Genomic DNA, 15,055 nt, shown 5'->3' with positions numbered 1-15,055 from the left:
TGGAGACAAGAGTATAGGTGAGGAGGAGGTAGGGAGGGGATAGGTCAGTCCAGGGAAGACGGACAGGTCAAGGAGGCGGGATGAGGTGATAGGTAGGAAATGGAGGTGCGGCTTGGGGTGGGAGGAAGGGATGGGTGAGAGGAAGAACAGGTTAGGGAAGCAGAGACAGGCTGGGCTGGTGTTGTGATGCAGTGGGGGGAGGGGACGAACTGGGCTGGCTTTGGGATGCAGTGGGGGGGAGGGGACGAACTGGGCTGGTTTTGGGATGTAGTGGGGGGAGCGGACATTTTGAAGCTTGTGAAGTCCACATTGGTACCATTGGGCTGCAGGGTTCCTGTGATGGACACAATCACTACACAGTAGTGATTGATTGACCAATTATAGAACATAGAACATAGAACATAGAACAGTACAGCACAGAACAGGCTCTTCAGCCCACAATGTTGTGCCGACCATTGATCCTCATGTATGCACCCTCAAATTTCTGTGACCATATACATGTCCAGCAGTCTCTTAAATGACCCCAATGACCTTGCTTCCACAACTGCTGCTGGCAACACATTCCATGCTCTCACAACTCTCTGCGTAAAGAACCTGCCTCTGACATCCCCTCTATACTTTCCACCAACTAGCTTAAAACTATGACCCCTTGTGCTAGCCATTTCCGCCCTGGGAAATAGTCTCTGGCTATCAACTCTATCTATGCCTCTCATTATCTTGTATACCTCAATTAGGTCCCCTCTCCTCCTCCTTTTCTCCAATGAAAAGAGACCGAGCTCAGTCAACCTCTCTTCATAAGATAAGCCCTCCAGTCCAGGCAGCATCCTGGTAAACCTCCTCTGAACCCTCTCCAAAGCATCCACATCTTTCCTATAATAGGGCGCCCAGAACTGGACGCAGTATTCCAAGTGCGGTCTAACCAAAGTTTTATAGAGCTGCAACAAGATCTCACGACTCTTAAACTCAATCCCCCTGTTAATGAAAGCCAAAACACCATATGCTTTCTTAACAACCCTGTCCACTTGGGTGGCCATTTTAAGGGATCTATGTATCTGCACACCAAGATCCCTCTGTTCCTCCACGCTGCCAAGAATCCTATCCTTAATCCTGTACTCAGCTTTCAAATTCGACCTTCCAAAATGCATCACCTCGCATTTATCCAGGTTGAACTCCATCTGCCACCTCTCAGCCCATCTCTGCATCCTGTCAATGTCCCGCTGCAGCCTACAACAGCCCTCTACACTGTCAACGACACCTCCGACCTTTGTGTCGTCTGAAAACTTGCTGACCCATCCTTCAATCCCCTCGTCCAAGTCATTAATAAAAATTACAAACAGTAGAGGCCCAAGGACAGAGCCCTGTGGAACTCCACTCACCACTGACTTCCAGGCAGAATATTTTCCTTCTACTACCACTCGCTGTCTTCTGTTGGCCAGCCAATTCTGTATCCAAGCAGCTAAGTTCCCCTGTATCCCATTCCTCCTGACCTTCTGAATGAGCCTACCATGGGGAACCTTATCAAATGCCTTACTGAAGTCCATATACACCACATCCACAGCTCGACCCTCATCAACCTTTCTAGTCACATCCTCAAAAAACTCGATAAGGTTTGTAAGGCATGACCTACCCCTCACAAAGCCGTGTTGACTGTATTTGATCAAGCCATGCTCTTCCAGATGGTCATAAATCTTATCCCTCAGAATCCTTTCTAACACCTTGCAGACGACAGACGTGAGTCTTACCGGTCTATAATCACCGGGGATTTCCCTATTTCCTTTCTTGAAGAGAGGAATTACATTTGCCTCTCTCCAGTCCTCAGGTACGACTCCAGTGGAGAGCGAGGATGCAAAGATCTTCGCAAGTGGCGAAGCAATTGCATTTCTCGCTTCCCAGAGCAGCCGAAGACAAATCTGATCCGGGCCTGGCGACTTGTCAATCTTAATGTTTGACAAAATTTTCAGCACATCAGCTTCGTCTATCTCTATCCATTCCAGCATGCACACCTGCTCTTCAAAGGTTTCATTCACTACAAAGTTCGTTTCTTTCGTAAAGACAGAAGCAAAAAACTCATTTAGGGCTTCCCCTACCTCCTCAGGCTCCACACACAAGTTCCCTATGCTATCCCTGATCGGCCCTACTCTTTCTTTGACCATTCTCTTATTCCTCACGTAAGTGTAAAATGCCTTTGTGTTTTCCCGGATTCCTTCTGCCAAGCCTTTCTCGTGCCCCCTCCTGGCTCTCCTCAGACCATTTTTGAGCTCCTTCCTTGCCTGCATGTAATCCTCTCTAGCTGAACTTGACCCTAGCTTCCTCCACCTTATGTAAGCTACCTTCTTCCTTTTCACTAGAAGCTCCACCGCTCTCGTCATCCAAGGTTCCTTAATCTTACCCCTTCTTGCCTGTTTCAGAGGGACATATTTACTCATCACTCCCAACAACTGTTCCTTAAAATTATGTGCCCTAAATGTTTAATTGCACCCCTAATTAAACATTAGGTATTAATAACAATGAAACGTAAATTTTTAAAATGTTGCATTATTAAACTATAATGCCACTGGATATGATGGAGTAAACATAAATTACAGCATTCAAATTTATCACATTATCTTAATATTATTTTACATATTAATTAATCTTCAGGCTTTTAATATGTTGGAAAATAAAAGGAAATCTGGGTACTTATTGTACAATGTAAAATACATTTTGATCATTAATGAAATTAAAAGGAATTGTATATTTTTGTGCCTCATATCATCTATCAAAATAATTAACTCTTTTGCTCAGTTGACAATAACAGATAGTTCACTGTACATGATTCTAACCAGTTGAAGACACCAATGCTGTTCTAAGTTTCCAACTGACAATTTTAAAAAATGCATATATACACTGGTTCTGAATTGTACATCAAAAATAGAGCTTCATAATATGGAAAGGGTTGCATAATTCAAAATGTTGCTGCAAGAAGATTTTATGAATCATCATGTGATATATTTTAGCACAACCGCTTACACTGAATTGCACTCTGATTTCCCCCAATAAATTGAAGTAAAAATGGTAATTAGGAAGTTCAGTGCATTTCCTGGGAACAATTTTACCAAATGCAATCCATAATTACCGAGACATTACTCTAAGTTACTGAGGAACTTCTTGATCCACATGTACAACATTAAAAAGCTATCACTGGGATGTAGATGTCATGAAAAAATATAAAGACTAAACGTAAAAAGATCAGAAAGTTGTCCATTGCCTTAACATTGTGTATTTTTCCTTTGAACCTTTCAAAGAAGACTGGCAGTAGAAATTGCCATAAGATGTTACTTTTGGCATTGAACAGTATTCTCAGGAACAGATGAAGTTGACTCTTTGAAACATCAAAGAGTAACACTATTATGGATGAATATCACATAATTGCTTTCAGCCTTAACTCAGATTTTGTCATTTTTCACGGATGATTTGCATTTTTCATTGATATTCTCAGCAGCTAAAGCTTATTATAGTGAAAAAGCTGATCTAAATTTCAACTTCAAGAAGTGAGGGAGTGACAGTTGCTTTGTCCAATGCATGAATAGAACACACGCTGCTGTTTAAAGTGTGTGGAATTGTTGATGCATATTAAATACTCTTTAGCAGGAAGTGTTCAATCAGCACATTGGGAACTAGAGCTGACTATGATTGATGCCTTGCCCTGAACGTTGATTTAATTAGAAACAACAATATCGCTGAAAATATATTTAAATAATTGTTTTGCTAACTTTGCCCCAGGAGAAAAGTTGGCAAGAAGCTAACCCACTCATTGCAAGCCCTCCATGCAGCCGTAATGTCCTGTTGCTGGGCAGAATTAGTTTCTCGTGGGACTTCCTCCACATATGCAGGCCCACTCTTGAGAGCTGCTGGTCAATCAGATTGAGCAAAAGAATTCAAACTGTTACATGCTGAAAATTTTTCAATCAATTTGACAATGAAATTACTTAGAAATGTTGATTTGATTTACTTATTTTCATGTGTATTTTGTCGCCTCTCTCTAGCGCCATCTTAAAACACACAAAATAAACCAAAACGTAGAACGTAAATGCAGAAAAATGGCAAAATAAATAAAAAACCAAGTTCAACTTTACAGTCCTGGTCAAGTGCTGAGGGGGCACTTGTGTTAAGTGGGCCTAGAGCAACCAGCCATGGGTCTCTTCACTGCGCTGTCAGATCATGAGTCGCCACTTTCCAGTGTCATCTTGTCTCCACTGGCACAGTCGCCACCACGAATTCTCGCTGAACCTCGCCAATGCAACCGCCACTGATGCCACTGGAATTTCTACAACCCAATCCAATTTAAAAACAGCTTTATATAATTTCAAAAAACTAATTTTCAGGATTTTAAAATCGGGTTACTCACAACGCAGGAACACTGATTTGTCACTCTTAAATGTGCCAAGGGAATTTTTGTTTCACTTAGCAAATTTTGACAGGTATACTTTTAAAATGCCACCCTGCTGTGATAGACTTTTGCCTCCAGTGATACCCAACCGAATGAGCAGTAGCTTGTCGAAGAGGAGGAAAAAAAACTCTTCTCAAAATAGATGTAACTTGTAGTGTTATTTTTTACCAGGATTGATGATTGTATCCAAATAGGCATCGCCCCATTGTGCTGAAAGTTCTTTTAATCCATACCCATCGGGTAAAGAGGCAGATTTAAAAACAGCCACAGAGACAATGGGTCCACATGCTGATGGAAACAGAATGGATGGAAAAGCTAAAAAACGTGACAGATTTTGGTAAAATGAAGAGGCAGGAGTAGGGAATAATTAGAAGAGCTCTTTACTCAGTTCTGTGATGTGTAAAGCACAACACTTGCAATCGTTCACATCAATTCACAGGAGTAAGTGATTCCATTTAAAATAACCGATTCCAGTAACAGGAACCATTCTGCATATTCACTCTAAAATTAAACAAGTTTTTAAAATCTATATTTGTGGCTTCATCACACCAAGGACAACTTCAGTCTCTCTTCACAAAGACTGAGGAAACATTTAAATGAAACACAGGAATATTAAATTGGTGTGCAACAGCAAATGCTACTACCCATTTATTTAAATTAATGTACACCCATGTGTAAATAAGCACAAATTGCCCATGAGTGTCAATTCTTATGAAATAAAACCTTCAGGCTACATGAGGGAACAACTAACACGAACAAATCAAAAGTATTTATGGCCACTGTAAAGATTTAAAGTCAGGATTGTTTTGGAATTCTCTAACACAGAGATTTGAGGATGATCAGCTGTTGCATATATTCAAAGCAAATACTAAGGCAATTAAAGATGGGGGGATGGTGGGAAAAATACAGAAAATGAAGTTGTGGTACACAAGTAAACACGAACGGGTTAAATGGCCAAGGACCAAATATTGTCTTCCTGCTCCTCTTTCTTACGGTCTTTTGAGCTACTCATCTTTCGAATTATGTTATTCCTTTATGATAAGCACCCATCAGTAACTTCAAAATTTTCCAGCGTCTCTGTCTACTTAAAGTTTCCAATATAATCCTAAAAGTCCACGCCATTCTTTATCACATATATACCTTTACACTTCTGTAAAGAATATTCTACATGATATCTCCTTCAGTGCATCTTAAAATATGACACATTACAAACCAGTAAAGAATTTCCTCAGAATTGTTCCCACTCTATTGCATGGAGCATCATCAGCATTATGGCAGACAACCCGCTTATGCATGCCAACATTATTCTTGCAAACTCTATTCTTAAATTACAGAGGTGAACAGGCTACAATTTGGGAAATTCCTGCCAGGGTATGGAAATGAATAGCAAAAGAAAAAGCAAATAATATCAGGATGCCATGTTATCGATAAAGTGGTTTGGAGTTGCAACCACTGTCATAATATCAGAAATAAGGGAACTTGCTCTTGAATTGGAATAAATACACATAATTTATGTCTTTGATTGTTGGTTGAGGAACAAACATTAAGCCAAATACAGTATTGAGAGAATTATTCTGCTTTACTCCCCATACCATCTGGAGATTTTTTGCATCTTAAGAGAGTTGACATGGCCTCAATATAATCAAAGATGGCACTTCTAACAATACAAACTTCCTTTGCATTGCACTGACACATCAGCCTTGATTATGCACTTGCCTATATGGAGTGGCTTGAACCCGTGCATTTTCAATTCAAGTTAATGGATTAAACCTGAGCCGAGTTCCAGGAAAAGGATAAAAAAATTACTCAGCATCTTTGTTATGACGCATGACCAGAGCTCAGAAGTTTTATTTTATCCCTTAGGTATCAAAACTGACAGTTAAATAGAAAAATACACATAGCTATCAGAAAAATTTGCACATCAGAGAAGACAGAATTTAGTCAATGCATCAGGATTAAACAAACCTGTCTCTGGAGATAGAGTTACGATTCACAAATCCTCAGTTACTTGATGATTATGAACTTTGTTTTACAGGGAGCTTTGACTATGTTGTGGTTTCATTCTCATAGCAGGGAATCTGGGGGTCTTCCTTCTCTCCATCTGCAACTTGATGAAGAAAAGAAATAAAATTAGACCAATGGGATTTTGGTAAACATTCTAAACAGATAAGGAATATTATTTTACTAGAGAAACATTGTTGTAGTAGGTAGCACCATGATTTTAAATGAAGAAGGGGAATATTTTTGACTTGAAGTCATAGTGGAAAATAAAAGACCAGGTACCCTTTATACATCTCTCTTGATCTTCTTGTTGAATGAAATCATGAAAACATTTAAGATAATAAAGTGTGAAGCTGGATGAACACAGCAGGCCAAGCAGCATCTCAGGAGCACAAAAGCTGATGTTTCGGGCCTAGACCCTTCACCAGAGCTCTGATGAAGGGTCTAGGCCCGAAACGTCAGCTTTTGTGCTCCTGAGATGCTGCTTGGCCTGCTGTGTTCATCCAGCTTCACATTTTATTATCTTGGATTCTCCAGCATCTGCAGTTCCCATTATCTCATGAAAACATTTGCCACTTTTTCACACATTTGATAAACATCCATGCCCCAATCCGAAATCAGCTCAGTTATTACTTGAGACACTCAAAGTGAATTGATACAGGTGTCTCATGTCTGGTCAGCTTTCATTTACTCCCAATACCAAAATTGTTTTTAAGAAATCACATGGCATAAAATCAGTCACACTTACTATTTTAGTTGGCAGTTACTCAAGTTGATAAAATCAGGGCACTTACCCCCTAGTTTTGGGGGAAAAAGGTATGTTTTAGCCCTCAGTTGTGTAAGGTCATTGAATAATCTGTAATTTATTGACTTCTGTTAACATTAGACTTTCTGAATCAGCATTCCAAAGCTGCCCAAGAGCATCTAAAAATTGTGAATCTATATAATCAGTTTGGAGATGGAGGTCTGAGCTCCAGCCTAGTTTTCTGGCCATAATTTAAGAAGCATAAAATCATATGAGGCACATATCTTACTTATCAACTAAAGTCCCAATATAACAATTTCGTTAAGAACACTATCTCATATTTTCTTCCCTGTATAGGGATTCCTAAACTAGTCATATGAATCTATAATTTATTCACAAATAACGTTTATGATAATTGATATAAAAAGTTATTTATTATGTCTGTCACTTACTGATTTCCCTGTAATATTGCTGCTAAGTCTATCCATCTATTTTGCATTCAATTTCAAAGAATTAACAGTTTACCCTTTCTAATTTACTTTCACTTTCAGTCTGATAAACTAGGAACTTCTCTAACATTTAAAAGATATTTGGACAGGTACATGAATAGAAAAGGATTAGAGGGATCAAAAGCAGACAGATGGGACTAGTTTAGTTTGGGAAACCGGGATCGGCATGGACAAGTTGAACCGAAGGGTCTGTTTCCGTGCTGTATGACCCTGACTATCTGTCTATAATCAGACAGTGAAATTGTTTCCTTCTAAATTGAAAAAGAACAAAAAGAACAGCGAGTGCTTTGATCTGATATGATTGCTTTTTGGGTAATATTATGGCCTAATATATACTTAATAAGTTTCTTCTACCCAGGAAAAATAGCAGTCTAACTTATTTTAGTTTCTACACAATCCCTTTTATTTACATTACAATACATACTCTATTGTGACGTTGCACATCTCTCTGTGGTATAGTCTGCTATTTTTGTCTTTACAGAGTCTAATACATGACAACGAATATCACTCTTACATCATCACACACAACATGATATACAAGATTATCTCAGACAAAAAGAAACAAGTAATGGCTTATGTTCAGCGGAAGGGTCACTGGACCTGAAATGCTGACTCTGATTTCTCTTCACAGATGCTGCTATACCTGCTGAGCTTTTCCAGCAAATTCTGTGTCTGTTCCTGATTTACAGCATCTGCAGTTCTTTCCGTTTTTATGGCTTATGTATTATTCATTCAAGAGCTGTCCTGTTTTAAAAACTGATAAATTAAGGACCAAGATGAAAGCATCTGATCAGCTGCCATAGTGCCTCCCAGCAGAAGCATTCTAGAGGGGAATACTTACATAGTTATCCATAAATGTAAGTTGTAGTCTGAACTGTTCAATAAAACCAACAGGAAATTTTCATGTAAACTGCAACCATACTACTTAATCTGTGCTATTTAGTAAAAAGACAAGAAATACGACATTAGCAGCACAGGGTACTTCCTTAGAGAAACAAAGGCAGTAGCTGAGTTTGAAAACTACAGAAGACATTATGTCAGATGTTTGAATCAGTGCAGAAGTTACATTTATGCTGGGACTGCAGAGAGAAAGAAAACACTACAAGAGTAGTAAGTACTTAATTTATAATTTAAAAAAAAGTTTTGTGGATTTTGTAAAATAAAGACAAAGATTGCTGAATAAACACAGCTGGTTTGGCAACATTTGTGAGGAGAGAAACGCAGTTACGATTTGAGTCCAATATAACTATACTTTGAAACCGATTTGCTTTGAGAGTCTGCTAAGGTAGAGAATTGGCTTCAAATTGAGCTGTGGACAAGGCAAAAAAAAGAACCACAGCTGAAAACAGCAGATTTTTTTCTTGAAAAATGGAAGAATCATGACAGCTGTACTGTTGAATGACCACATGGCTTAACTTTATGCCAGTGCAGTAAACCTATTATATATCCACTGCGTAACAACTGAATTTGCTGAAGGCAGGGGTCATTAGAAATGTTATGACCAAATACAGGAGCACAAATTAGCAAGACACAGGTGTTCCAACCTGAATTTAGGCCTTGTAAATAAAGGATGGAGCCAAGCTTCTCAGGATCATTTGTTGCCGAACTAGATAAATAAACAGTGAAAATAAAAATTGCCTTTGGAAATGACGCTTTGCACAGAATCAACACTTAAGGCTCGTCTCAACATGAAATGCTGGAAAATAAGCTTTGTGTAAAAGTAAACTTTGGAACATTTTGCCAATCATGAGCTGACGTCTGATAGGCAACACAACAAAGATCAATTGCACAGATTGTCACAAGGTGCACACCAAAGACAAGGACTACAATGTTTCAGAGACTGAGCTGACTGTGTGCACAGTAGAGCTGGTTATAGCTTCAATGCCTCTTGAAATTTTTCAGGAAAACATCTTGCAGAAAAAGAAATTTCACAATATTGCCACACCGCTTAAAATTAGCAAAACACAAAGTCATTGTAGTCACACAATATTTGCAATCTTTAGGTCAAGTTCCTTGAATCGGCACATTGCCTAGGATGCACAAAATAAGCCAACTGTATGGGAAACATGACTTACTGTGTCACAGTGAATCTATCTTGCAAGAGAGGTCTACGAAAGGGCACTGGGCTCACCTGTACAAGAAAATCTGCATTCAAAGTTTCAACCAGATATGATAGTAGAATGCAAACAAACAAAAAGGTGATGGCATATGCTAGCAGCAACAACAAGGAGTATGTTAGAGGCCCTCATACAACAAAAGCTTGTGCATGAGATTAGCTGTACAAGTTATCAGGGGGAAGATTCAGGTTTTCCACTTTGCAACTATGAGATATTGTGTAATCAAAGTTAAACATATCAAAGCTTTGACCATCATACGCCCAATGAAAATCGGCAAACCACATACCCAGGATCAAAAGTCAGCATGGAAGCTAGGACAAACATCCTGCCAGTCAGAATGCTGAAAGATATGCATCTAGATCGTTGGAAGTCAGTAATATAACCTACTTTAGAAAAAGATGGATATGGTGATAGCAAAACTGCATAGAAACCACAGCATTCCACCAGGTTCACACAAATAGACTAACAGGAATAATAGCGTGTATGGATCTCAATATTGTGACCATTCACAAGATCACCTACATACTAACTGCTATACAGAATAGCACAAGAATACTCACAGTCAGTCAGTTCAGGACTGGCAACAATTGTACCAGACATAGGGAACTTCAAATCTGATGCTGTCTCGCACCTCAGAGAAGATGCAATCTCATCAATCAACTCTCCCAGAAAGCACAGTGATCACATACGAAAAGCTGAAGTGTGAGATGGATGATATGTTATGCAATGGCATTATCCTCAGTGTATATCAACACATAGACTGTAACAATCCATCAAGTATGTGCTCAGGAAAGATAGCACATTCAGGGTAGGCACAGACTCAAAATGTCTAAACACTAATCTAAAGGCTTGTCCACAAAGAAATGAGAAGAACTAAAATATACATTTACACATGTTGGCAGCTTATTGTGATGTGTTCATCTTCAACAGTAAGCAGTCGCAATTGAATAGGAACACAGAAGCATGAATAAGCCATTCAACCTCTTAAACTTGCTCCATCATTCTAGATCATCCACCTCAACACGATATTTCCACACAATCCTCATGTCCCTTGCTATTATTAGTAACTAGAAATCTTATGATCTGTCTCTTGAACTTATTTAATGACTGAGCTTGAAATGCACTATGGAGTACAGAAGTCCAGAGTCACCACATTCTCAGTGAAGATTTTCCTCCTCATCTCAATCCAAAACGTCTTAGATTTATACAGAGACAGTGGCCCTGGTTATCGACTGCATAACCAGGGGATCATTGAGTCATTATCTTGAACGATTGCTAATAAGCTCTTCCTGGTCATATCAATGCTGTCATATTTCAAAGTGAACTTCCGAGTGTCTTTCCAGTGTTTACTTTGTACTGCCCTGGAAGACTGCCCATTTCAGAGGTGAGAAACAGGACTTATGATGGAGATACTTTAAAGACATTGGGAGAGAGTGTGGCGTCCATTGTTGTTGACTGTACTGGAGTTTTGCCTGGAAGCTTGCAGAACTGACTTCAAGAAGGATATTAGCGTTTGTTTGCCAGTGAGGCCACTGAATCTGGAGAACGTTGCAAAAGCATTGTTCATGGAATTTCTATAGTACTACTGATTGTCTTATTGCACACAAGGGTGTAGTGATGACAACTGCTCTAAGACTTCTGTTGACACGTGGAGTCTTTATTGTAAAATTCTCATTGCAGTTTGTAGATGACTGAACAGGCACAGACCAATTTGCACCACACAGCAGAAATACAAGCTTTTGCTGCCAAAGTGGAATATTTAAACATTCTAACATATTGATGAGAAATTCTTTCTTGGCATCTGGGATTTATGAACCATTATTCATTGGAAGATTTTATGAGTTTGTGTAGAATGGTTAGCGTGAAAAATGGTCAAATTAATAAATGATTTGGATGAAGGAAAAAAGAGCTGGATGTTGGAGTTTGTTGCTTTTACTAAGTTAAGTGGTGCAGTAAATAATGTGGATGGGGAGTGGAAAATTTAAAGGAATAATGGCATGTTAAGTAATTGGGTAAAACCGCAGCAGATGGAGTTTAATACAAGAAGGGGTAAGGTCATCCACTTTGAAGTGAAAGAAATGAAGTGGTGCAGAGTGGATTCACCACAATGATACTGGGACTAAAAACAGTTAACTTATGATTGCAATTTGCAAAGTCTGAGGTCACTATGTTCTTGAATATAAAAGATTAACTGGGGATCTAACTCAGATATTAGGATGATCGAAAGATAGGGTTGACGGAGTAAAATGAATTTTTTTTCGGGGAGTTCAGTGCAAAAGATCACAATATTAAATTTACAGCTGGGCCAATCAGGGGCGAAAACAGAAACACTCCTCCATACAAAGCAGGGAGGAAATCCAGAACATTCCTCCTCAAAAGAAAAACCTACTGCAGTTATGTCATTGTAAATGTCAAAATTAAGCCAGATTTTTGATAGGTAAAGGGGTTAATATTTACAGAACTAAGACAGGTACATGGAGTAAAGGCAAAGAGGAGTCATGATGGATAAAGGCAGGCTATTATTTATATTCCGACATTTCTAACAAACAAACTGTTTTATCATTTTAATCAAAAAAAGCACTGAATGCTGTTTAAATGGAACATGTTCCAAAACCTGTGCCTTATAACTATACTATGGACAAAATAATTGTGACTGCAATTCTGATATGTATCCATTACAGAAAATACATGAAATAAACAGCATTTTAAAATTCTGCAACAAATGAAATGTCCACCAGAAGCACAACTGGATTCCTTTGGATTTATCTGTAAATTTCACAAATAACAGTGGCATTGTAAGGAATGAAGCAGTGCATTAGATCTCTAAGCTGATGTGCCCAAAGTGGCCTTTCACTAAGGGGCTGAAGAACTGCCTACTTCAAGCACTAAAAACTTCCACTATAGAAACCAAGATCCTATAGCATACATTGTGATGTGCAAATCAGATCTGTAGCCCTGCTGGAGACTTTCAAATATGGTGGACAACATGATCTCTTGCCATGCCTGTTGCAGCTCGCTCGATGCCCTGAGTAGGCATACTGAGAGGTCAGACTGTGACATCAAACAGCCTTAGTGGCTACCTACTGTTAAGTAGCTACCATTCACTCAAAGCTCAAAATGTATGGAGCTGGAGGAACAAAGCAGGTCAGGCAGCATCAGGAGGGGTTGAGGCATTGACATTTCGGGCCTAATCTATCTCCAGTGCACCCATAGCTTACCGACTGCATAATATTGAAGCCTGGCCCTCTCTGCAGCCTCAGACATCAAAGTACTTAACTTTTATGTCAAGATTGTTTGTGGCATTATTCAAAATGCAGCTGTATATGTTCTATCAGTTTGAGTACTGCAACTCTATTTCAGAAGAAACTACGTCTAAATTTAGAGAAAAGCATATTTTTTTTTCTGATGTAAAAGATACACGCATAACTTCCATATCACACTACTAGGTAAATTGCCCTCTGTTGTAAAAAAATTAAATATACTTTGGTTGCCCTGAAGAACAGATCACATTCAGTTTCAATTTCACTATTTGTAAATTAGCAATGGTAAGTTAATTTGGAAGGGATTTTCACCATATCGGAACTAAATAAGAAATGATTTTCTCCAGTCTGTTCACAAGTATTTCACATCTTAAAAGAGGACAGAGGACAGTGAATGCCCATGGCAGGGGGAGGGGGGTAGACGATGCTGGTGGGTGGGAGAGGAGGATGGGGGTGGCGAGAGAGAGAGAGTGAGAGAGTGACTTGCTGCAGTGTACATGGGCTGACAACGATAATTAGTTCAGTCAGCTTTTCTACCCAAAGCAGCACTGGAATCTTCTTCGGATATTACTGCAATTTCACCAGAAATATCAACAAAAATGTTCTTTATCAATAATAGCTTTAAAAATTAACATGATAGCATAGCAGCATTTACTGCTCAAACCTAATTTCCCCCAGAGAGTGCTGGAGTGCCTTCTTATTCAACACTGTGTGCAAATCATTTCCCCACAATAGCACCGTTAACTGTGGAATCTCAATTTATGACTCAGTGACAGTGATGAAACTGGTGACGTTTGGCTAACTTGGGATGTTACCTGTCTTAGGTGCGATGCTTTTTCCATTATCATACTTCTCTGTCCGGATTGCCACCAAAGGACATGTCATGATAATTGTTATTGAGGCCTCTTGCTGAAATGCTGCTTCACATGCTGTAGAATGTCACACTGCAGCCAAAAGGATGAGAATGGTGTAGGTGGTGGACATTGAGCCAAAGCAATTATTATGCAATAAACACAAGATGAAGAATTGATGTGGTCACTATTTGAAAGCATGCTAAGTCGGACAATCATTGGATAATATGGACCCGCAGCCGCAACAATCGAATTGCACGTCAGCACATTTTGTAACATTATGGTCATCAGTGGAAAATTCTACCCGGCTCCATTCTCAGACTCTTCAGCAATGAACAACTTAGCTTCACCACAAGATTTGGCCGACATCCTGGCTCAGGCTGATAAGTATCAGATAATCTTCATCAGTTGATTCCAAGTAGGATCATCGCACATCTGGTCTTCTTTGCATCGAATCAAGTTAAAATTCTTGAGTGTTATTGCACATGTATCCATCTCACTGAACAGGGGTTATTCTGTCACACCACTGACACAGACCTTGCAAGTGATGGAGAAGCTTTCAGAAATCATGGCTCACCTGTCGCACAGTGTCCACCTTGTACACAGTTCGTAGCAACAAGTTGACATGTTCTTGCCAGTTTACCCTACCCTAACCCTCCCCACCTCTATTTCCACCCCTCATATCAAACCTATACTACCATCCCCACAAAATAAAAACCAAAAGAACTGCGGATGCGGTAAATCAGGGACAAAGTTGCTGGAAAAGCTCAACAGGTCTGGCAGCATCTGTGAAAGAGAAAACAGAGTTAACGTTTTGGGTCCGGTTCAGGTTCTGAGGAAGGGTTACTGGACCTGAAACATTAATTTTGTTTGCTCCTTCACAGATTCTGCAAGACCTGCTGACCTTTTCCAGCAACTTTGTTTTTACAATCCCCACTTTTGTGCAATACATTCCCAGCAGCACATAAACACCATCCATCTGTCAACCCAAATCCACTCCCATCCCACAATTATAAATCCATGTATCTATTCCCCCTCCATATCCACACCCATACCATCTCTTTCAACCGAAAAATTGCCCATCATCTTCCCAAGTCCCACCTATCCCCAAGACCCTCTCACCCTCCCACCCTGTACAAAGCC

The 15,055-nt window shown here is 39.5% G+C and overlaps 1 protein-coding gene across 6 annotated transcripts in view; it reads right to left on the bottom strand.

Moving 5' to 3' along the window:
• The window catches only part of ndst3 (N-deacetylase/N-sulfotransferase (heparan glucosaminyl) 3), a 989,735-nt gene that overhangs the window by 803,019 nt on the left and 171,661 nt on the right, over positions 1 to 15,055 (bottom strand). For 5 of the 6 annotated variants that reach the window (XM_048537072.2, XM_059646033.1, XM_048537017.2 and 2 more), the window contains one exon: positions 6,395 to 6,536. The gene's annotated coding sequence lies outside the window, so the exon portion shown is untranslated. The remainder of the gene's footprint in view (positions 1 to 6,394; positions 6,537 to 15,055) is intronic. The other variant, XM_048537031.2, reaches the window with a different exon arrangement.

Source organism: Stegostoma tigrinum, chromosome 1 (genome assembly GCF_030684315.1).
Source record: "Stegostoma tigrinum isolate sSteTig4 chromosome 1, sSteTig4.hap1, whole genome shotgun sequence".
NCBI classification, from domain to species: Eukaryota; Metazoa; Chordata; class Chondrichthyes; order Orectolobiformes; family Stegostomatidae; genus Stegostoma; species Stegostoma tigrinum.
The sequence above is the reverse complement of the archived record's forward strand: the minus strand, read 5'-3'. Positions and strand labels throughout refer to the sequence as shown.